Source organism: Amblyomma americanum, chromosome 5 (genome assembly GCF_052857255.1).
Source record: "Amblyomma americanum isolate KBUSLIRL-KWMA chromosome 5, ASM5285725v1, whole genome shotgun sequence".
NCBI classification, from domain to species: domain Eukaryota; kingdom Metazoa; phylum Arthropoda; class Arachnida; order Ixodida; family Ixodidae; genus Amblyomma; species Amblyomma americanum.
Window position 1 is genome coordinate 79,284,805 of NC_135501.1, and position 22,814 is coordinate 79,307,618.

General features: G+C 46.6%; 1 long non-coding RNA gene across 1 annotated transcript; it reads left to right on the top strand.

Moving 5' to 3' along the window:
* Positions 1-4,776: 4,776 nt before the first annotated feature.
* On the top strand, positions 4,777-17,860 carry LOC144134837 (uncharacterized). Its single transcript, XR_013315275.1, has 3 exons — positions 4,777-4,842; positions 9,162-9,320; positions 17,753-17,860. It is a non-coding gene; the product is annotated as an uncharacterized LOC144134837 (long non-coding RNA).
* Positions 17,861-22,814: the final 4,954 nt, after the last annotated feature.

The following is a 22,814-nucleotide window of genomic DNA, read 5'->3' on the forward strand; positions in this document are numbered from 1 at the left end:
AGCTAAAAAGCAATGAAAAACATCCAGCAAGAAGGAACACTAAATGACGCAGAAAATAACATGATAATTGTAGGGACAAAGAAGACAGGGAAAAACTTTCGCATTTCCGCTGTCAAGCAGACTTGAATGCGATTTTCTGGTGAGAGAACAAACCTTTATTAAGAAAATAGAGAGGATGAGCCGACGTAGTTGGTGAATATCGGTATCTTCTTGGACCGCGTCCGTATAGCCCGGGATGCCCCAAGATCCCACCGCCTCACGAGCCCGGCGTGCAAGGGCAGCTTGTGGTGTCACACTCGAGCACTCGAGGAGAAAGATCTCCCAAGCCTCTTTAGTGGGGGTGGGGTGGGGAGTGAAGTGGGGTCTGTGTGCAGGCCCACCCCATGTGGGATAGAGAAGAGAGCTCATCACAGTGTGAACACAAATGATTCACTTTCGGGGCCTAGCGAGCAGCTTTGGCGGTACACCAGTAGGTGTCCGTCTGTAGCTGTCGCCGAATGCGTTCGTCTGCCTTCGACAGCCCCTTTGCTGGAGGAAGGAACTGGTGATGCCTGTCTTTCTAATATTCGGTGATATCTCGAAACCGCAGAGACAGAGGGTTTATTGATAAGAAAGGCAGAGAGGTTGGCCTGAAAAATAAATATATCTGGCCGGCTACTCTGCTCTGGGGGACGGGAAGAGGAGATAAAAGAAGGTCACGATGGGGTACGATGATGATGGGAGGAGGCAGATGAAAAACTACTTTAAAAAAAACACGGCAAACTTTCTGACATCACAAACGCGAGACAAGGTCCGTGTCGCTCAAAAAGTGTGAGAGCGCTCTCGTTGCCACAACAGCTCTATATCTATCTGGCCAAGCGCCGAGGATCAAATCCTCAGAGAGGAGCGATGTGTCCATAGGCGTCAGAGCAGATGCGAGTATGAGTCTTTCACGTGCATACGCTGGACATGCCACTAAAACATGTTCTATAGTCTCTAGCACGCCACATGTGGTACATTCCGGGGAGTCCGCTTGTCCTATTAAGTGCAAGTATTTGCGCGTGAATGCCACATTTAAACTTAGTGTACGGATAACGCATGCAAACCGCAGAAGCGGTCGGCTAGGCTCATCGGTTGGCGAGCCGGCGGTAGTAGGTGTCTGGAGCATAAGCGTTCGGGCAACCGCATTCGCAGCTTCGTAACCACGGAGTCTCTGGTAGGCTGCCGCCCACGTGATGCGTCTAGGCAGGCTTGGGCTCGGAGTCTTTTCTCTGCTCAGCAGCACCGTAAATATTTATTGCAATACGAAAACAACGCCTACCCAATCTGGTTCCACCCCCAGTAGCACAAGGTGGCGGGCCCATGCGGGTACGACATGGGCTATGAGGGCTGGTGGCTGCCCGCAATAAACCTACATGGGTCCCTCGTGGGCGCAGTGCTGGCAAAAAAGGTTTGGGCTTCCCATTTTATGCCTGAGTGGGCCCCTCGTCAGCTACGCATGGGCTTAAAAAGAGCGGCTAGCCCACCTGGGTCCCACCACAGATACATGCGGGCAACAGTGCGGGCTCTATCATGGTTCAGTGTGGGTAGCCTCTCTTGGGGCTGCCCATACAGCACCTTGAGGGAGCCACGGTGGTTTTGAGTGGGCGAAGAGATAGTATTCCCGCCTTCTGCCTACATGTGTCCTGTGTGGAAAATACAGGGGCTAAACAATGCGCTTCACAGTGGCGAACTGTTGTAGGCATACAGTTTGAGCTGCCCGAGCACCACCTACGTTGGTCCCGCATGGGTTAGGGATGGGCGCATTCGCCATTCCTGCATCTTCCCCACCTTTATCCTAACCAGGGTATGAAAGGGCTAAGAATGGGCTGGACGCAGTTCGTGTGCATAAAATATGGGGTTACATGATGGTGAAGTGCGGGCAAACCCAATTAGAGGCGGCCCCTGCACCACCCTCATTGATCCAAGGAGGCTAGCTGCGTGTGTTCAAACATACAATATTCCCGCCTACAGCCTAAAAAGGCACTGCGTAGAAAATACGTGGGCGGCGCATGGGCATATATAAGCCATTCCCACACCCTCCCCGCCTACATATCTGGTAGAAAAGGGCTAAGTTTGGACTATGCAGTGGCAAAATGTGTGTGCGTGAACCTGGGCTATGCGACGGTGAATTGCGGGCAACCGCGATGGGGGCTTGCCGTGCATCACTCTGACGACACTGTGTGTGGAAACAAGAGTATATTTCAGCCTGTAGCCTTCGTAAGTCCTGCGTCGATTATTCTGGAGTTTGCAGTGCAGAAACATCACGCGTAATGTTGCCGATCGTTGCCCGGCGACACCTATGGACATGTAGTTACACTTACATTAGCCAGGCTGCATATCCTACATTACATGTAAAAGGGCAGCATGGATACCACAGCGATGGAGCATGGGCGCATGGGTGAAGTGCGGGCATATATATATGCTCAGTATATGGACTGCCACTCAGCACGTTGATGTAGCCAGACGAATGTGGGCAAATAGCTTGCATTCCCGCGTTCAAGCAAAATATATTTTTCACAGAATATGCAATTAACCTTGCAATTTAAGTTATATGCGCTTCAAAATGACAAAGCAGATAGGTAGAGAAGTTCCGGCTGCCAGCAATAACTTAGACGTTCCCCTCTTCCGACCTATACTCTGGTACAAGTGGTTCTTGTCAGTTTTGTTAGGGGTCATTTGATAATTTGAATTTTTTATGGTCCCTTGATGTTCAATTTAATGAGATTTTGCAGTAATACACATTTTTTGCAATCTACAATAGAACCTTCGAGATTAACTTTTTTTTGAAGTTGAGTAAAGCAGACTTGTTCTGCAGATCTTATCTTTGTAGCATAAGGCGAAATGTGGCTTACGAGAAACTTGTTGCTGTGCTAAAAAATATGCAGTGAAAGCTCGTTAATCCGGTCGCCAAAAGACCAGAAAGAAAAGAGAAAAGCTAAGAAAACAATTTGTAAAGTTGTTCTGCAAGGAGCTGAAACATTGTCGCCTGCTTTTGACATGAAAACTGCACGGCAATGATGCACGGAGGCGCGGAGCGCCTTAGTCTAACTGCAATTTTGTAACAGTTCGCAGTATATATTTACCATGACGCTAATAACCACGCTAATAGCCATGCGCCAGCGCCCAGCGTGCTTCCCAACGCCGTTCAAATCCAGCGCGCTGCTGCCAGGTCACGTGGCAGGACGCAGGACACCCTCCTCCCCTCTTCTCCCTCTGTGCATTTCGGAGGGATATCCGGCTAGGCCTTACGCCGCGCCATGCCGTGGTCCGTGCTCCTTCCGTTCGTGTGCTGCTTTTGTCTGATTTTAAAATCGTTCCTTCAAACTCCATTTGGATTTCCTGCTTATCGTAGCTTGCGCCGCGTGTCAGCAATGCAGCCGTTCGCGTACTTTGTGAAAAGTGACCACGCCTAGAAGCATGGAGCCGTTTCATATTGACAGCACGTTCGGCTTCACCCGTAGCAGCCGCGAAGCAAGAGAAGAAAGCGGTTACAGGAATGCGTGGAGTCTTCGTTTCCACAACACGTTCGACTTCAACCATAGCAGCCGTGAAGCAAGAGAAGAAAGCGGTTACTGGAATGCGTCGAGTCTTCGTTTCCACAAGACGTTCGACTTCAACCATAGCAGCCGCGAAGAAAGAGAAGAAAACGGTTACTGGAATGAGTAGAGTCTTCGTTTCCAGGTAAGACCCATAGTGTAGCGCAAGAGTGCGTGCAATTAGCGACCGCGAAAATAAACGAGCGAGCGCAAAGGCGAGAAGAAGCGGAAGGGACGAGGCTCTGTCAACTCTGTCCTGTTCGTTTCCCTTCGGCATTGCGCGTGAGTCACTGGTTGTTTCCGCGGCAGCAAAGTGGATTCCACATCGAATCATCAAACTGCTGGTCCGTCAGTGTTCACAGTGTATGCGTTGCGACGCGAGCGCCGAGGTGTATGCATAGATGCGTTTGCTGAATGGCAAGCACGCGTAGGAGTCCTAAATGTAAATGTGGCAATTGTATACCGCCCAGCAAGGCGCACGACTATGTTTTGGGCTTTGGTTAAGGTGGTTGCCCGACTTCCTGTTCATTATTCGACGTGATCGTGCACTGCTTGCACGCGTGTTTTTGACGCCAGTATCGGCCCGTTGCGGACTGCCGATAGCGTGCGCCGCTCGGTCTGTTTAGCGTTGTGTTACTCGCTACGCGTATGTGCGTCTTTATAGTGATCTGATGCGGCGTTTTAGGGTTAGAACACACGTCTACGAGCCGATTACACCAGCTGTCAAGCTCAGAGTGGGAGGGGTGTGATGCATCAAGGCATGCAAGCGACTGAGTGAATTGAAGCGACGCGTCACTGCGATACCACAAGTAACTGCCTGATCGATCACTTTTGCAACATTGCTAACGTTGCCTGCAGCTGTAAAGTTCTTTTAGTTGCTGGCGGCCGCGCAACAAGAAAATAATTGATGAATGATGACGAAGAACTAGCCCTAGAAAGAGAGCGCTTTGTAGCTTTTTCAAATTAAGTGGTTTTGAATAACCTAAGTAGTACGGAGCTTTCATAAAAACTAGTGTGAGCAAGTGGCGTTATGTATTTGAAGTTAGGCTGTTTAAGCATTTTCTTGTGGTTGTGTGAAATGCCAGCAATACAAATAATTATCAGGAAGTGCCAGGCATTGTGGGTGCAAAATGCACAGCTGGAAATTATGATGTTATGCAGGTGAAGTGCCTTCTCTACAGTAGTGAAGAGGTCTGAAAAGAGCTTCATCGGAGAAGATGTCTCCACTGTCCAGATTTGGGGCTGTTCTTGTGTGTGCCCGTTCAGAGTACATTGCAGAGCACAAGTATGTGTCGAGTTTTCTCAGATCTGTTTTTTTTTCACCTCTGCATTGAGGTCAGTGTGTTGCAATGTCTGCTTTAGACCAGAACGTTGATGGCATGTATTGGCATTCCCCTATTCAAAATAACGTGTGTGTCTCTTCTCAATAGGTCATCATCAGATAGTGCCAGTTTCATGCTCAGAAAGAAGCAGTGCTTAAAGACAGGGGGGTCTCAGCTGCCCTCGGACCCCTTACAAAACTAACGAGGAATCTGAGACTCCCTGTACTAGAATGTAGGGAGCGTATGAATCCGAAGCAAGCAACCAATTTTCTTTTTCTTGTTAGTGGTGGTTGGAACATTTCTCCTGTCATATCTAAAATTTCGTGATTTTTAGCAAGAATCATTCACACGTTTTCTTATAGCCAAGACGCAAAAAATGCAACGTTGACAGCACAACACACAGGGTGGAAGAAAAGGGGAAACCCGCACCCTCATACCACGATTGAGTCCAGAGCTGGCCGCTCAGCTCCAAGGCTACACAGCAACAACGAGCACACTGGCATAGCCTCAGCTCTGCCGCTTTCTCTCTCTCCCTCTCTAGTTCACTCCCCACCTGTTCTAGAGTCACTACGGACCCCCTTCAATGCAGCTAGGCTTTAAAAAATGCCAATATGAAGTAATGGGCTACAGGGCAGCATTCTAAGGTGATATTACAGCATGAGAACAATGCTTTTATTCTTTTTTCGTCTAGTATCCATCTCCCATTGCACTCCTCATAGACAATCATAGTAGAAGGGTAACCTTGTCAAGCTTCTGCAGTAATGCCGGTGTCACATGGCACTCCTCAGAGACTGGTCCAGCAAATACGTCTTATTTCACTTGATGAAAAGAATATGAATGGTGTTATATAGTGCAGCTATGAATGCACCTCAAAGATGAAACATTAATTGGACTTGACAGCTTCTCTTCTGTGGCCTCTCACTGTATAACGAAAGAAATAACAGCGCTACTTTTTAAACAAACCACACAGAAAGAACAGACAGGACAGCGACAGCGCCCGTCCTGTCTGTTCTTTCTGTGTTGTTTATGTAAAAATTAGCGCTATTTTTACTTTTGTTACACAATATTACACCAACTAGTCCAGCAAGAGGCACTGTTAAACGAACTTTTCACTGTAGTTGCAATATTTTTACTGCCTCTAGATCTGAGTGGAAAATGAGCACCGTCTACTGCAAACTACTTCAAGGTTTGTTGAATTATAGCCTGTGCACCAATAAGCTTAATGTGCTAAATGAAAAAAGAGGAATGTTCACCATAAATTGTTACTTCTGTGATTATCTTGGTCAGTTTTAATTTTTTTGCCATTTCACTTGCTTGGTGATGACACTGTGCAAGTTCAGTGAATATACTTGCTCTAATACACTTAAAGGAAATAGGAGCTTGTAGTGACCTGTTTGACTCAGCCTTTCGGCATGCTACCTGATATCATAGTTCAACAAAGCTTGAAAGAAACTGCATATACTATGGACACCAGATGTTTGTTTGCGTCTTTTTTCAAATGCCTTAGACATTAATGTGCAGGCGCGGACAGAAGTAAACGGAGCGCGCCGCACAAGAAAACTGTTTTTCAGCGCCGCCTAACAAAACCACACGTAAGCTCAAAATCGCCACACGCATATGCAGGCCCCCTATCGGCGCAACCCTCTCATTGCTCCGCTTGCCTCGCATTTGGCCGTAGTCAGGTTCACGCTGATGATGTTTATGGTCGGATGGTTGCGCCCTTAGTAGCGAGCGGGCATTTCGGAGCGCACAGACTGCTGCCTTGATGCCACAAATCCCGCGGGGGTGACGCTATCATTATGTCGTTTCATCTGCGGCAGCTATAGGCGCGTTTCCATCGCAGATAATGCGCATCCTTCGAACTTTAGTTGCCTCTGGGATTCATTTCCATCTCGCTATAGATCAAACAAGCTCAAAACACTCGATCCACCACAGCAGTTTCGGGTTCTATTAATACAGTTACTGTTCATTTCCGGCTTGCTCCTGCGAGGAACCGACGGAGCGGCAAAGGTTGCGCCCTGTGTGTCTGTACTGCACCACAGTGCTCCTGCATTGGGACCTCGCCTAGGAGGTCAGCTTAAAATTAGATGAAACCGCCGCTCTTGGCGCTTTTTGCAGCGCGATCCAGGGTCTCAAGGATAGTGACTGCTTCCAAATGTGCTGGATGCAGCTGTTGGGGTTCCACATCTATATTCTCAAACAGATTAATGTCTATATTTAACCGAAAGCAGTGAAGTAATACAGTTCGCACAGAAGAGTTTGGATCGCTTGCCGGGTTCTGTCGTGGCTCATACTTTGATTAGTGGGCAATCATGGGTACTTATATGCCGCATTTCGCACGCGGGGCACGCAACAGTGACGCACTGCTGCCGCGGCATTCGTGTGGGTGAGACAGCGGGTCCTTGTAGTCATCCTAAGATCCGAAGGTGAATGCAAAGTGATTACCATGAGCTCTGCTCCGCACATGACAGCGCGATACGCAGCGCACTGTCTCGGTGGAGATAAGAGCAGGATCCAGTATAAGGGCAGTTTGTTTCCGGGGAGACAGGCAGGGTGCATGCACGAGTGCTGCGTCAGCGCCTGGTAGGGACGAGGCGGATCATCAGTGATAACTGTATAAAATTAACACAAAGCTGCTGCAGTATACCGAGTGTTTCGAGCGCGTTTTCTTGCGAGTGAGACCCAGCAGAGTCCCAGCGGCAGCAAATGTTCGAAACACGCAGGTTGTTTGCGGCGCAAACACGCCTCCAGCTGTCTCAAACGAAGCGGCTTAATAGTAAAGCCGTCCCCGCGCAATTTGCCTTATCAAGACAGCGGTCTTTGTTTTCCGAAATGTTCGCTAGCTACACAGAGCACGACCATCCGATCATGATCATCATCAGCACGACACAGACGCCGGACGAATGCGAGGCAAGCGGAGCATTGAGAGGGTCGCGCCGGAAGCGGGCCTGCACATGCGCGTGGCGACTTCGAGCTTTCGTCTGGTTTGGCTAGGCGGCGCTGACACGCAGTTCTTTCTTGTGCGGCGCGCTCCGTTTACTTCTGTCCGCGGCTGTACATGGACCACCCCGTGATATTTGCTCTATGACTGGTAAATAATTTATAATTGTCTTTCTCCTTGTTGTATTATCAACCGTATTATCAACCGAACGATTCCTGCGACGTGTAGTTGGTTTTCAGGTCACGTCAAAAGCAAAAAAAACTGGTAGTATAACTGCTGCTATGGCATTTGTTGTCATTCCAGCTTTTGAAACAGGCTGTTTTAGGTGTTGTAGTGAATTAAAATTGCATATCAACATTTATATTGTAGCCTTTTTTGTGCCTCAGCAGACCTAAAGGCCAACTAGGCATCATAGCCATCATTTGGATGGTCAAGCCTAAACAACATCAGAGAAGGAAATGAAATTGTAAATTATTTAATGGTAGGCAAATACCACTTGGGAATTCATGTATTCTAGTGTCTAATTCAGCGTTTAAAAATACGTGATTAATGTTACGTTTTTAAAGTCCTTGAAGCTTATTTTTTAGGTGTTGTTTATTTCACTGTTCTCTATTTGCAGAGGTAGCAGTGTTCAGTACTGCTTACCTTCTTTTTGTTTTCTTTTCATTCATTGGTTGGGCCCTGTTTTCCTGTGTTATTTTGTGTTCTGTAATCGCATAGGGCACCCCTTCTTTTTTGTTTGTGCACTACTTCTGTTCAGTGTTTTTTTTTGTGGCAGGCCTCATGACAGCTGGCAGCTTTGCTTTCATTTTTGCCTTCTCTTCTGACGGTGCTCATGGTACTAGACAAAATATAGTTTACTGAAAGGCTGAATTCTAAATTGTACAGCATCATTAAGGTGCCCTCTTCCTTTTTAGCACATGCCATTAATGGTGATGCCTGCTGTTGCCAAGAATCTTACATTGACACAAATTTGTTTCACAAGTGCAGGGCATGCTTTGCTCTCATTTAGAGTTTGTGCATTTACAGTGTATAGTTTGTACATGGTCTCTTAGTTGGTGACTGACACAGTGGCCTCATTGGCTGACTTTATAATATTATGAGGGTTAGAATTTGTTTTCTCAGTGCTGGTGAGCTTTACAGGAGCTTATGATGCCTTCAACAGTCATGTCTTTTTTATGGCTTTAGTTAGGATACTCAGGCTCAAATGAGCGAGCATCTGGGGCCAAAATAGCAGTATAACTTCGCGCCGTTTGTCAGCTTTCTTGATGATGTACATAACTGTTCAAGCAGAAAATAATTTCAGGCCTTAGTGATCCTTCATTTGCTTTTGCTTTTCAGCCTTTATGCCAGATGTCAGGTTTTGGAGGATAGTTTGTTACATCCTTCATCATTGAAGTAGGTAGCACAATGTACCAGCCGTGACAATTGGTCATTATAACTAAGCACCCCACCCTCCCTTTATGAGCACACCAAAGCTGAGATCTGATGGCAACTTTGGTGAGTATTGACACCTGAAGTTGTCTTTTTGCAAGCATAATGTTACGGACCACTTTAAAATTTCCTTATGCTGTTGGGTTCAAATCATGTTTTTGCTTGCTGTCAAACTCGCTCAACGGCACTTTCATTGTGAAAATTAGTATAACACTTGGAAAAGGCAGCCAGGTCTTTCATTGAATGTGAGTGGTGCACACTGGAATCCTGCTACTGCAGCGAATCATGTGAATCATATTGGAGGTTGTGTTAAAAAGTAATGAAGCACAGATATGAAAATGGTGATACACAGTTATTGCCAGTTTGTGGCACTTGACCAATTTCTGTCTTTTAAAGGCACTGTACTAAAACGAAACTGAAGTGCACCGGAGCCGCTGGAAACCTTTTGTGTGAAGAAAAGGCATACTGACTGTGCTCATGACAATTTGATGACTGTACAAAATTTCAAAATGACCATTTTACTACTTCTTTATGAACATGTACTCTCTAGTGTCACATAAGGTGTAATGACAGAACTTGTCTCTAATTTTTCTTTGCACTTCAGTTTTGTTTCTATTTATATTTTGTATTTCTTAGCATGAACACCACAGGCCATGCACTCCTGTATTACTTTGAATAAGGAAACAGTGGCCAGTCCAGCGTCTCTGCGTGTGGGCCCCTCGTTGAACACTATTCTAAGGCACTAAGTTGTGTGCCTTGGGCTATATCAATAGCTCATGCGGTTCTAGCTGAAAAAATGTTAAGTAACGTTTCGTTCAATTTTGACTACAAGAACTTTGCTAACTAGGCAGCATGTTGAGGACACATTAGATTTACTGCAAGTCAACCGGCATTAGTGCCTTGCTTGACAAGGGCATGGGCAAGAACTGCAATTAGAAAATTGCTTTTACCAGTAACTGCGAAGCCGCCGCGGTGACTGAGTGGTATGGCACTCGGCTGCTGGCCCGAAAGACGCGGATTCGATCCCAGCCGCGGCGGTCAAATTTCGATGAAGGCGAAATTCTTGAGGCCCGTGTACTGTGCGGTATCAGTGCACTCTAAAGAACCCCAGGTGGTCGAAATTTCTGGAGCCCTTCATTACGGTGTCTCTCATAGCCTGAGTCGCTTTGGGACGTTAAACTCATATAAACCAAACCATAAACCAAACCAGTCACTGCGTGTTGATTTAAACACTGGCAGTGCTCCTACTATTTTTATTTTCAGTATTTGCTACGACACATACTAATCTGCGATTTTCAAGGATGATGTCAATTTTTTTTCAATAATTGTGCCCTTAATGTTGCATGTTCTAAAATTCGAAGCAAGCAGTTGACTTTTGTACTTCACACTGCTATCAGAACTCACCACTATTGCATGACACCATCAACGTCTAGGTGCAAGTCTTGTGTTGGTAATAAAGGAAATGATTTCTTACTTTCTTGCTTCAACATGCGTTAAAGCATACTGCTGTTGTTGCTGTGAAGCGTACAAATACAATTATTATCATATTCTTGGCTGCAAATTTGGCTAAGAACTTTTATATGCGCGTTCTTTTTCCTTTAAGTGTATCTGAATTCAAGGTAGAGAAGGCAATGTATGACACCGTGAAGGGAATCCCAAAGGATGCAGTATTTCACAAGAGGACTGCCATTCCCATCTGGTCAACAGAAGCAGTTGTACTATGCAGTTCCAGTGGCAAGTGCTCAGGAGGTGACAGCGGAAGGCAAGGAAAAGGTTCTCCACAAGGCTAAGCATAGAGGGCTGGGATAGTCGGTTCTGGGAAGAATTATGAGACATCATTCTAGCGCACAAAAATAATGTCCGGTGTCAGTGGTGTCTATCCTCTTCTTTCGTGTATTTTTGTGTGCTGGAGTGTGAAAAATGGATGCACTGAGAGGTAATTGCTAGCTTTAGCTGGATTTATCTCAGGGGCATATACTCACTCCATCAGTGTATGTTAGAATTACGACTCAGGTTTGTTAGTGGTTTATAATATGAAAGCGCCAAACAAAGGATAATGCCTAACTTACAAGACGTGATCAAATAATTGTAAATGTTGTCTTCATGTGAAAGTTTATTTACAGGAGGTTAACTGATGGGTGCAGTTAGCTCGTGTGAGGAAAAAAGCAGCTTAAAAGCCTAGGCTCTATGTGCAGTGTGGCAGTGCATGATCACTGAAATTACTCATAATGAACAACATTTAGTGAATATTGCCACGCTGCTGACTTTCTGCCGGCGCCACCTGGAGGTCGAACTGTGTTCCCGAGCGCGTGGCCGAACGTCTTCTTTGTCCAGAACGAGCGCGGCGGTGTTGGCAAACCTCGCCCGAGTGAACAGTTTGGTTCTCTGTATTTTCGCCGGTGACATTTTTGGTGGAGCCGTGCTGGGTATCATCCCATGTACGCTGACCGGGACGATAGCCCTGACGCTTCTCCCCGACGAGCAGACGCCACACCTGTCCACAAAGCTAGCCGTCGCCTGCGAGGCCTGCAACCCGAATTTGAGCCACTCACGATTCCTGCTCGGGCCATGACTTCCGCCACTGGCAGCCAGACAGGTCAGTCCTTCGGCAGTGCCCCGCCGTTCGTCTTTCTTGCACCTCGGTCACCACCATCCTTCCACGGCGACCGGTTCGAGGATGTAGAAGATTGGTTGGCCGGTTTTGACCGTGTGGCCGCGTTCAACCAATGGGACGACGAGCGAAAGCTGCTGAACGTGTACTTCGCACTGCCGGTGGCCATGTCGTGACACCAATCGGCGTCTGCACTTGCCGCATCCAAATCCGTGGTCTTACTTTCACCGGCTCCTTTGCCGTGTTAGCTGACTGTTCAAAGGACCTCATACTGGGCATGGATTTCCTTCACGAGTATGGTGCGATCATAAACCTTCAGGAACTCGTGGTATCTTTTTCCGCCCAGCGAGCCGTTAACACAACCACCGAGCCCTGTAAAGTAATGTTGCGCATATGTGACGACCACATAACAATCCCTCCGCGAGCCAGCAAGTTCGTCACAGTCGAGTGTACTGACAGCACCGGCGCTCTTGGCATTGCTGAAGCGAACATGTCCCTGCTACTCGCTCGGCAAGTTTGTGTCGCCCGAGGCCTAGTAGACCTTGCCAATGGTCGTACCGAAATCTTAGTCACGAACTTTACTCGTGAACCGCAACATTTGACGAAGTCAGAAGTCGTCGCTTATTTTGACGAGCTTGGAGAGTGTACGAGGCAGTGCTCTTTATCCACCACGTCAGACCTCGTCGACGCGACGGCTACAGCCATTCCGACTGACGTGAACCCGCACCTCTCGGCCAGTCAGAAAAACTGCGTGCAAAGCCTAATCTATTCCTTCCGCGACTGTTTTGCGGAAACTTCCAAGGTCCGACAGACGCCGCTTACCAAGCATCGAATTGTCGTTGCTGACGACCAAAGACCAATTTGCCAGCGTCCTTATCGCGTGTCTTCCAAAGAACGCGATGCCATCCGCCGCCAAGTTACACAGATGCTCCAGGACGACGTCATCCAACCTTCCACGAGCCCCTGGGCATCGCCTGTTGTTCTCGTCACGAAGAAAGATGGCACCCTCAGGTTCTGCGTCGATTACAGGCGCCTGAATACCGTCACGAAAAAAGATGTGTACCCTCTGCCCCGCATTGATGATTCCCTAGACCGCCTGCGCCATGCCACCTTCTTTTCATCCCTCGACCTCCGCAGTGGGTATTGGCAAATAGAGGTCGACGAACGCGACCGAGAGAAGACCGCCTTTATTACGCCAGACGGTTTATACGAGTTTAAGGTACTCCCTTTTGGCTTGTGCTCGGCCCCTGCCACGTTCCAACGAATGATGGACACCGTGCTGTCCGGTCTGAAGTGGCAGACATGCCTCGTATATCTTGACGATGTCGTGATCTTCTCTGACACGTTTGATGAGCACCTGAAACGCTTGCGTGCTGTTTTCGAGGCCATACGTTCCGCTGGTCTCTCTCTCAAGCCAGAGAAATGTCACTTCGCATTTCAAGAGCTGAAGTTTCTTGGTCACATTGTCAGCGCACGAGGTGTTAGTCCCGATCCCGAAAAGACGGCCGCCGTAGCTGCCTTCCCTAAGCCAACAGACAAACGGAGCCTGCGTCGTTTCTTGGGCCTCTGCGCGTACTATCGCCGGTTTGTTCCCAATTTCTCCCGGCTAGCAGAGCCTTTGACCCGCCTGACGAAGGATTCTGAATCCTTCATCTGGGGCCAAGACCAGGACAGCGCCTTCACAGAACTCAAGTCCCGTCTGCAGTGTACGCCTGTGCTTGGCCACTTCGACGAAGAGGCCGACACTGAACTGCACACTGATGCTAGTAACGTTGGCCTCGGCGCGGTCCTTGTTCAGCGGCAGGATGGTCTAGAACGCGTGATTGCTTACGCCAGTCGCACTTTGTCCCGTTCAGAAGTCAATTATTCCACAACGGAAAAGGAATGTCTAGCTGTGCTGTGGGCCGTTACGAAATTTCGTCCGTACTTGTATGGCCGCCCGTTTCGGGTCGTGAGCGACCACCATTCACTCTGTTGGTTGGCGAACCTGAAGGATCCCTCGGGGCGGCTTGCTCGATGGAGTCTTCGGTTACAAGAATTTGATGTCACCATCGTGCACAAGTCTGGCCAGAAACACAGCGATGCTGACTGTCTATCCCGCGCCCCAATCCTGTGCCCCACTGACGAGTCCGACGACGATTCCGCTTTTCTTGGTGCTCTCACCACGTCCACCCTTGCCCAACAACAAAGGGCCGATTCTGACCTGCTGCCCCTCATAGAATACCTTGAAGGAATCGCCCCATCTCCACCTCGGCTCTTCAAGCGCGGACTGTCATCGTTTTGCTTGCGCGATGGGGTACTCTACAAAAAGAACTACGGCCCAACGGACACTGTCTATCTGCTTGCAGTGCGAGCTGCGCTTCGCGACGAAGTTCTGCGCGCGTGCCACGACGACCTTTCTTCGGGCCATCTCGGGTTTTCCCGCACGTTGGCGCGCATACGCACCAAGTACTACTGGCCCAAGCTTGCTGCGGTTGTCCGCCGTTACGTCCGAACCTGCCGAGAATGTCAGCGCCGGAAGACGCCACCGACTAAACCAGCCGGGCTCCTGCAGCCTATCGATCCCCCGCGCCTCCCATTTCAACAGGTCGGCATGGACTTACTCGGTCCGTTTCCGGAGTCTTCCATGGGTAACCGGTACATTGCGGTTGCCACTGACTATCTCAGCCGCTACTGTGAGACCAAGGCTCTTCCCCGTGGTACCGCCGCCGAAGTCGCAAGTTTTTTCATTCATAACATTGTGCTTCGTCACGGAGCTCCAACGGTCGTGTTAACTGACAGGGGAACCCCGTTTACGTCGGCACTTACGAACGAGGTACTTCGACTCAGTGGCACCAGTCATCGAAAGACAACGGCTTACCATCCGCAAACCAACGGACTGACTGAGCGGCTTAACAAGACAATTGCCGATATGCTCTCTATGTATGTCGACGATGACCACGCGAACTGGGACCGGATACTTCCTTACATAACGTTCGCGTACAACACTGCGCTTCACGAAACGACGCGCTTCACTCCTTTCCATTTGGTGCACGGTCGCGAAGCCTTGACCATGCTGGACGCCATGCTTCTTCCGGATCCTACTCCCTCTTCTGTCGTGGATGCCGACCAATTTGTCCGTGACGCCGAAGTTGCTCGCCAAGTTGCTCGACAGCGAATCCGGTGCCAACAACAACGCGACGCCGAGCGTTACAACCTCCGCCGCAGGGAGGTGATTTACACACCCGGTGACCAAGTCTGGGTGTGGAGCCCAATCCGTTTGCGAGGGCGCTCTGAGAAGCTTCTTCGCCGTTACTTTGGTCCGTACCAGGTGTTACGCCGCCTCAGCGCGGTGACCTACGAGGTGCTCCCTCAAGGAACTGCCCGGTCCTCTCGACACCCGACGTCCGAGGTCGTCCACGTGGCGCGAATGAAGCCGTTTTATTCCCGTTAGCCCCGGACCGAACCCCGCCATTACCTTTCGCCCTATTTTTTTTTCTTCCCCTCGCGTGCGGCATCGAGTCGATGCCTCTTAGATGGGAGGGGCAATGCCACGCTGCTGACTTTCTGCCGGCGCCACCTGGAGGTCGAACTGTGTTCCCGAGCGCGTGGCCGAACGTCTTCTTTGTCCAGAACGAGCGCGGCGGTGTTGGCAAACCTCGCCCGAGTGAACAGTTTGGTTCTCTGTATTTTCGCCGGTGACAATATATACTTCTCATGCCATGGAAACAGAAGACGGATGGTACTTAGCAGTCATTTGCCCTGAAGCTTGGATTCTAGGTACTGAGGCCTAAGTGATGCTGATTCAGTATAGGCATTCGTGGGTGCCGCCACATTTCCCACCGTCCATGAATCCTCTAGCTGCCTCTACGTAACAACAAAAATTAGTATGTTATAACTTGCAGCCATCATTGAAAGCATTTTGCATGAAAATAAGCTTGAATTGAATGCTAGCTGGCCTATTGTTTGACTGTCAGACGCCATGATGGAAGTGACTGTTAGAGTCCATCATGTAGCCCATAATGAGCCCTGTTTGCCCTTACCTTCTCTGCTCTCTTGTCTAGCTGTTCTGCATGCAGTTTTACATGTCACGTTCTAACTTCCCCTATTCCAGTTTACATGTAAAAAAATTATGGATACTTTTTACTCAAGCATAGGTGTGCTTGAGCACTCTTTCGCTAGCTTTGCTCCATGCTTTGTAAAAATAGTTTGTAGCATTGAATATGACAAAGCACATCTTAGCCACTTTTTTCACACTTAGCAGGGACGGCCCAGTGGGGCCTGTAGAGATGGCTCGAAGCGGTTGCAATACTTTGTTGCATACATGTTTGGAGGAATCATGCCACTGGCGAGTTATGTATATGTGTGGCAGTAAACATTGCTACTTTGGAACAGGCGCTGGTCTGCCATACAATGTCAGCGAAGCTTAACGAGCCCCACTTGGTATTAACTAATTTCGAGCCCTGCACTGCAGTGTCCTGAAGCCATTATTGTTTTCTGCCTTGCTGTGAGAAGCGGCTCTTGCAAGTGATCTGCGTCTTAGAACCAGTCAACTTGTTAAGCTTATTCACTTAACTCATAATCAACTCGGACATTTTTTATAACTGGAACCTTAACGCCTGGATGCTCCAAAAGAAGTGCATCTCACTGGAAGACAGGCCGTGCTAGGCACTATAGTGGGCAATGCACAGTACGCAGAATATAGTGTGGGTTTTGTATGTGTGCAAGTGTCTGCAGGTACTCTGCAGTCAACTGCACCAGAGGCTCAGGATGTGTATAGCAAGCTATACCTCAACAAAACTCATGTGCGCTCAGGCAGCTTTGGTTTTAATACATTCAGCAGGAAAAATAATCTGGCAACTTTTTTTGCACATCTCTTGGGGTTTTACCAGTGCTAGAGTTCATCGCATCTTTTTTAAGGTTTCCTTTCGAATCATTAACATTCCACCCTTGTCATTTTGTATGTGGCATTCACCTGAAAATAAATTTCAGCAGTCGGATTTTTATGCTTTGCTGCCACTTTTTTTGAAGTAATGAAGAGGAATGGTCTTCTAAATAAATGCAGCCAGCCATGCAGTGCTTTACAGTTCTGCACCCTGTGCGCATAAAGTCTCAATACATGGATTTTGTCACCCTGAAATGTACTTGCATCAAATATTTTTTTTAGTCGAACTACGTCTTATCTTCATTTTGTGCCCATCTTTGTGGGCATCTTGAAATCATTTTTCTAATTCCTCAAATTCTCTGATTTTTGTTATCTGCAGCAGTAGAATTTATATATCAATTTATTTCTTTATTTCTCTAGGCTACCAAGTATTAGTATCTCTGAGCCTGGTAATGAATCAAATTACCCGAGATGCTAGAGTGCTGTTGATTGTCTCAGAAAGCCTGACTGTGTTAGGACTGTCATGCTCAATATCAGCTGCAATGCCAAAATATGATAGGAATTCAGATTATGATGCAGGCGTACCCAACTGTGTTGTAAATATATGCAGTTAGCTATGAATACAAAAGAAAAACAGAACGCAATAATTCACATTTTCATTCACACAGCATGATGATGAACAGGGGCTAGGGAGGAGGCACCTCAAAGTGTTTTTCGGCGTCTTCCCCCTTGTCCGTGTTCATCATTGTACTGTGTGAATGAAAGTGTGAAATACTTGGTCATCCAGACACTCATTTCAAGCAAATTAATGCAAGTGGGGTGCTTTATGTGAGTAGCATTGATTTACTATAAAGCAGAAGACAGTTGATTTACTGCAGAGGCATTGGAAGTCGTATTGAATGTGTACTCTATGTTTGCACCACTAAGCTAAATTTAATAGCAGTATTTGCTGGTTGTCTTTGCACTGTGATTATTATAGTGTATTTCACACAAATTCGTGATTTTGCTCTCTTGTTCTTCAAGCATTGTAGCTACACAGCTGGAGTCAAGCTGCTATCAGGGAAATTCAACCTATTCGACTTTGTCAGAAAAGTGCACGCTATGATGCTAGGGGCCTCCATCTTGACTATACTGCCAATTTTGTCTACCAGTGAAGCTATGGATGCTTTTGTGCAAATGTGAGCATTTTTTTTCTTTCTTTACGACATGTGCTTGCTCTAAGTCTTCGGCAAGAACAGAAATGATGTGGTTATGTGCATGCTCCAGTGTATAATCATGTGAAAAATTATGAGGCTGCGAGTGTGTGCCACACTATGCCTAACTGCGTGCATGTGCCATCTCATGAAATGCTCGTGCCATCAAGGCCGGCGGAGCGAGATTGATGGATGTTAGTGCACCTTACTCGACATCAGGAGTGCTTGCCGTTTTACACCATTTGGCGTGCATTCTCGTTGATCTCTTAATTTTTCTCGCGATAGTATGTCCGAACTCACAGTATCTCAATCAAGACATTCTACGGTATTCCAACCACACCAAATCGAATGGTACACTGACCACACCAGGAAACACTAAACCAAAGCACACCAGAGCCGGTATCAGACAACAGGGCCACAGCACAGAACACCAGACCAGAACACACTAAAGCACACCACAATACGCCATATCAGGACCCGTGTCTGAGAATCGTGGTCTGGTGGGAAACACAGACACGGTCACACCAGAACCCATGTCTAAAAGAGCCAGTTTGGTGTAAACACCAGAAACGGGCTGGTGTTTTTTTTTTCGACTGGGTATAAGGCATTTCTTTCAATTGTGCCTATGAACTACTGGCAACGTATTGATTCCTTTGAATATAATTTTGATGCATAGTGTTTTGTTCAGCTGTAGTTTAATTTGAGCCCTCTACATATGGTGAGTCCACTTCAGATTAAGTTGGGACTTCGAAATTGCCTCATGTCGCATTTGAATTTGTAGACCTGAAAGCTTCATTTTGTACAAGTGTATTTGAAAGAGGATTTGCTGCTTATAATATCTAGCCTAGTACAAGAAATTAGCACAAGCATTATCCTTGCTGTTCATAATGGCAGCTGACGGTTATGTTCTTACATCACTCATTTAGCTCCACATTTTACAATTTTGCCATGGTTCAAGGTGGCCTTAAAGTAATGACTTCATTTTTTCGCCCTTATCTTATTGTTTGGGAAGCGTATGCCATTGAGTCATGCATAAAAGGAAGTTAATATGATGATACAAAGATGGGCGTTTAGAAGACAACAGAGAATTCTGTTATCATTAAGCCGAGTCACACCACTGTGATCATAGGTCTGTTTGAGTCCACTGTATTATCCTGTTCTACATCCTTCTGATCTTTTGCTGACTTGCACATGGTTCCTCGAAGAGGAAGTTTTATGAATGGTTCAATGTATCGTTTTCATGGCATAGTTCACTTTGTATAATCTGTATAATCTATTTCAGATCAAAAAGCTAGCACTCATTGGGGGTGAGCCAGCTGATAGGCTACAAAACTCATTGTGAAGACTAGTGAAGACTCCTGTGGCCCTTATGTACACATTGAAGGGCGGAGCGAAAAGAGGCATTTAAGAACCTACTGCTGTACAGCGAAATTGTTGGTGAGTACATGTGATTCTTCTGAAGGTTTTAGACACTTTGTGAACACACCATCTAATTGCAGGAAAAAGCTACTTTCAATCTACCCGGTGTGGTCTTCAGCACTTCCGTTATCAATTACTGAGTAGCCATCCAAATTTAAAGGACTATAGTTACCAAACTTTTACTTGTGCGTTTCTTCTTTCAAACCATGCGTTAGACATTTTATGCATGCACGGCCACTAAATAATTTATTATTTATTTTCATAGTAGTGGTTCAAAAGTGCAATCACACACGGACCAAGAGACGAGACGCACAAACCAGCACTGATCTTACAACTGATTTTTTATTAGGAAGAACACGTCACATATATACGCAAGGAAAAACTGTGCACATGTGTGATGTCAACAAGACTCCTAGTGCTAGTAAAAGGTAGACACTGCTTTAAAAGCATGTGTATGTCTGCAGAACCGCTACCCACTATGTAGCATATTGATTTCTAGAAGCGATAAAGTAACAGATGGCGTTCTCACGGACCCATTGCTATTTCTGATAAAATGAAATGCCTCAGCTACTTCTCTAGTGCGCTGGACAGAGTGAGTGAACAAGACATCAGTATCCTAAAAAAAATGGCGTACATTTGCACGTGAAACATTGCTTAGCTAGGTTAGTTTATTTCTCAAAGAATTAGCGTTCTCTATGAGCCGCACGTTAACGCAGTGGCCAATTTGGACTATGTAGGTAAGGCCACAGGACTATGGGATTTGATGCACTGCGCCAGTCTTGCAGGGAACATATCTATTTTCATGATTTATGTGGCAAGCATTTCAAGCATTTCTTCTGCGCCCTTCATGCTTTCTTTGAACTGCCGCCCCACTCTTTCTAGCTTGGTACGTGCAGGGAACAGAACCTTTATCCTATGCTTGCTCCCCACACTTTTTAATCCGGTGCGAAAGCGTGTGGACATATGGCATAACCACTACCTTTCTTCTGCCTTCTTCCGAACCCTTTTCCAGCTCCGAGGTATTTGCAGACGATTTCAGCTCATGGAGGACTTCGTCTGCGCTCGAAACGAGAACTGAGTCCCTGAAACCAGCTTTCCTACATCTGTCTATTTGGGCTAAGAGACTGGGCATCATTTTATGATAATATTTCTTTACTGCCATGAATAAGCATCCCGTAACAATGTCACTTTTTACAAGCTTTGAATGAAAGGGCCACTAATTCAAAAGGGGCTTTTCACTTCTAGGGGAATACTGCCAACAGACATGGTTGGGATCGAAAGAGAATTTTAAATCAAGGAATTGCAAGATTTTTCTTGAGGGTCTTCATGTGTGAACTTCAGCCCCGACCCATTACGTGCAAAAACATGAAGAACATTTGACACAAATTCGGAATTCACTGACCTAGCCAGCACCAGGTCATCGTCCACATAACAGAAAATGCGTATGCAATAACAATCTAGATCAGTCTCAGCTTTCATATCAACCCGGCTTAGATAGATGTTACTGAGAATGGGAGCTACCTTGGCACCTATGCGCACACCCGATTTTTGCATAAAAGGTCGACCATCCCACTCAACAAGCGTGTTACTCAGGTAGTAAGATAACAGTTCCAGAAAGGAACCTGATGTGATTCCACACTTATTTTGGAGCACGCATTCATTGTTTTCTTCCGTAAAACATTGCTGAACATACTGGATTTGTTCAAAGTGTGGAACAGAATAAAACAAATCAACCACATCTATGCCTAAACCATCACATAGTGAAGGGCTCTCATTTCGGAGGAAATCAGCTACTGCCTCAGATTTAGGTAAGAGAAACGGATCCTTTACGCGAAGTAACGACAAATGTTTGCAAAGATAGGTAGACACAACCAACTGCCAAGAATTGTGCTCAGAGACGATTGCGCGGAAAGGAACGTTAGGCTTGTGCGTCTTAGCACTAAGAAAATTTCTAGCGCCGAGTGTTCAGAGAAGGCGATGACTTTACTTCGGAAGTTTTAAGTATGATGGTATAGCAAAGAAAGGGAAGGAAGCTGAACAATCGGTGCTAGAAATTTTCTTTGGTGCTAAGATGCACAAGCCTAAAGATACTTTCCGGGCAAGCGTCTCTGAGCACAATTCTTGGCAGTTGTTTGTGTCTACCGATCTTCGCAAACATTTGCTGTCACTTCACGTAAAGGATCCGCTTCTCGTACCGAATTCTGAGGCAGTAGCGAATTTCCTCCGAAATGAGAGCCGGGCACTAAGTGATGGTTTTAGCGTAGATGTGGTTGATTTGTTTTATTCTCTTGCACACTTTGAACTAATCCAGTATGTTCAGCATTGTATTACGGATGACTGCGATGAATGCATGTTCCAAAATTAGTGTGGAATCACAACAGGATCCTTTTTAACTGTTATCTTACTACCTGAGTAACACGTTGTTGAGTGGGATGGCCGTCTTTATTTGCAAAAGTCAGGTGTGTGCATAGATGCCAAGGTAGCTCCCATTCTCAGTAACATTTATCTAAGCAGGGTTGATATGAAAGTTGCAACTGATCTAGCCGGTTATTGCATACGCATTTTCTGGTATGTGGATGATTACCTGGTCCTGGCTAGGTCCGTGAATCCCGAATTTGTGTCAAATGTTCATATTTTGCACGTAATGGGTCAGGGATGAAGTTCACACACGAAGTCTCTCAAGAAAGAGTCTTGCAATTCCTTGATTTAACATTCTCTTTCAATCCCAACCATGTCTGTTGGCAGTATTCCCCTAGAAGTGAAAAGTCCGTTTTGAATTACAGGTCCTTTCATTCAAAGCTTGCAAAAATTGGCATCGTTACGGGATGCTTAGGCATGACAGTAAAGAAATCTTTTCATAAAATGATGTCCAGTCTCTTAGCCCAAATAGACAGATGTAGGGAAGCTGGTTTCTGGAACTCAGTTCTCGTTTCAAGTGCAGACAAAGTCCTCCATGAGCTGAAATCGTCTGCAAGTACCGCGGGGCTGGAAAAGGGTTCGGAAGAAGGGAGAAGAAAGGTAGTGGTTATGCCATATGTTCACACGCTGTCGCACCGGATTAAAAAGAGTGGGAAGCAAGCATGGGGTAAAGGTTCTGCTCCCTGCCCCTAACAAGCTAGAAAGAGTGGGGGCGGAATTTCAAAGAAAGCATAAAGGGCGCAGAAGAAATACTTGCAACATAAATCATGAAAATAAATATGTTCCCTGTAAAACTGGCGTAGCGTATCAAATCCCTCAGCCCTGTGGACTTACCTACACAGGTCAAATTGGCCGCTCCGTTAACGTGCCGCTCATGGAGCACGCTAATTCTTTAAGAAAGAAACAAACCTAGCTAAGCATTGTTTCACGTGCAAATGTACGCCATTTTTTGACGATACTGATGTCTTGTTCGCTCATTCTGATCAGCGCACTAGAAAATTACCTGAGGCGTTTCATATCAGAAAAAGTTATGGGTGCGTGAATATGCCAGCTGT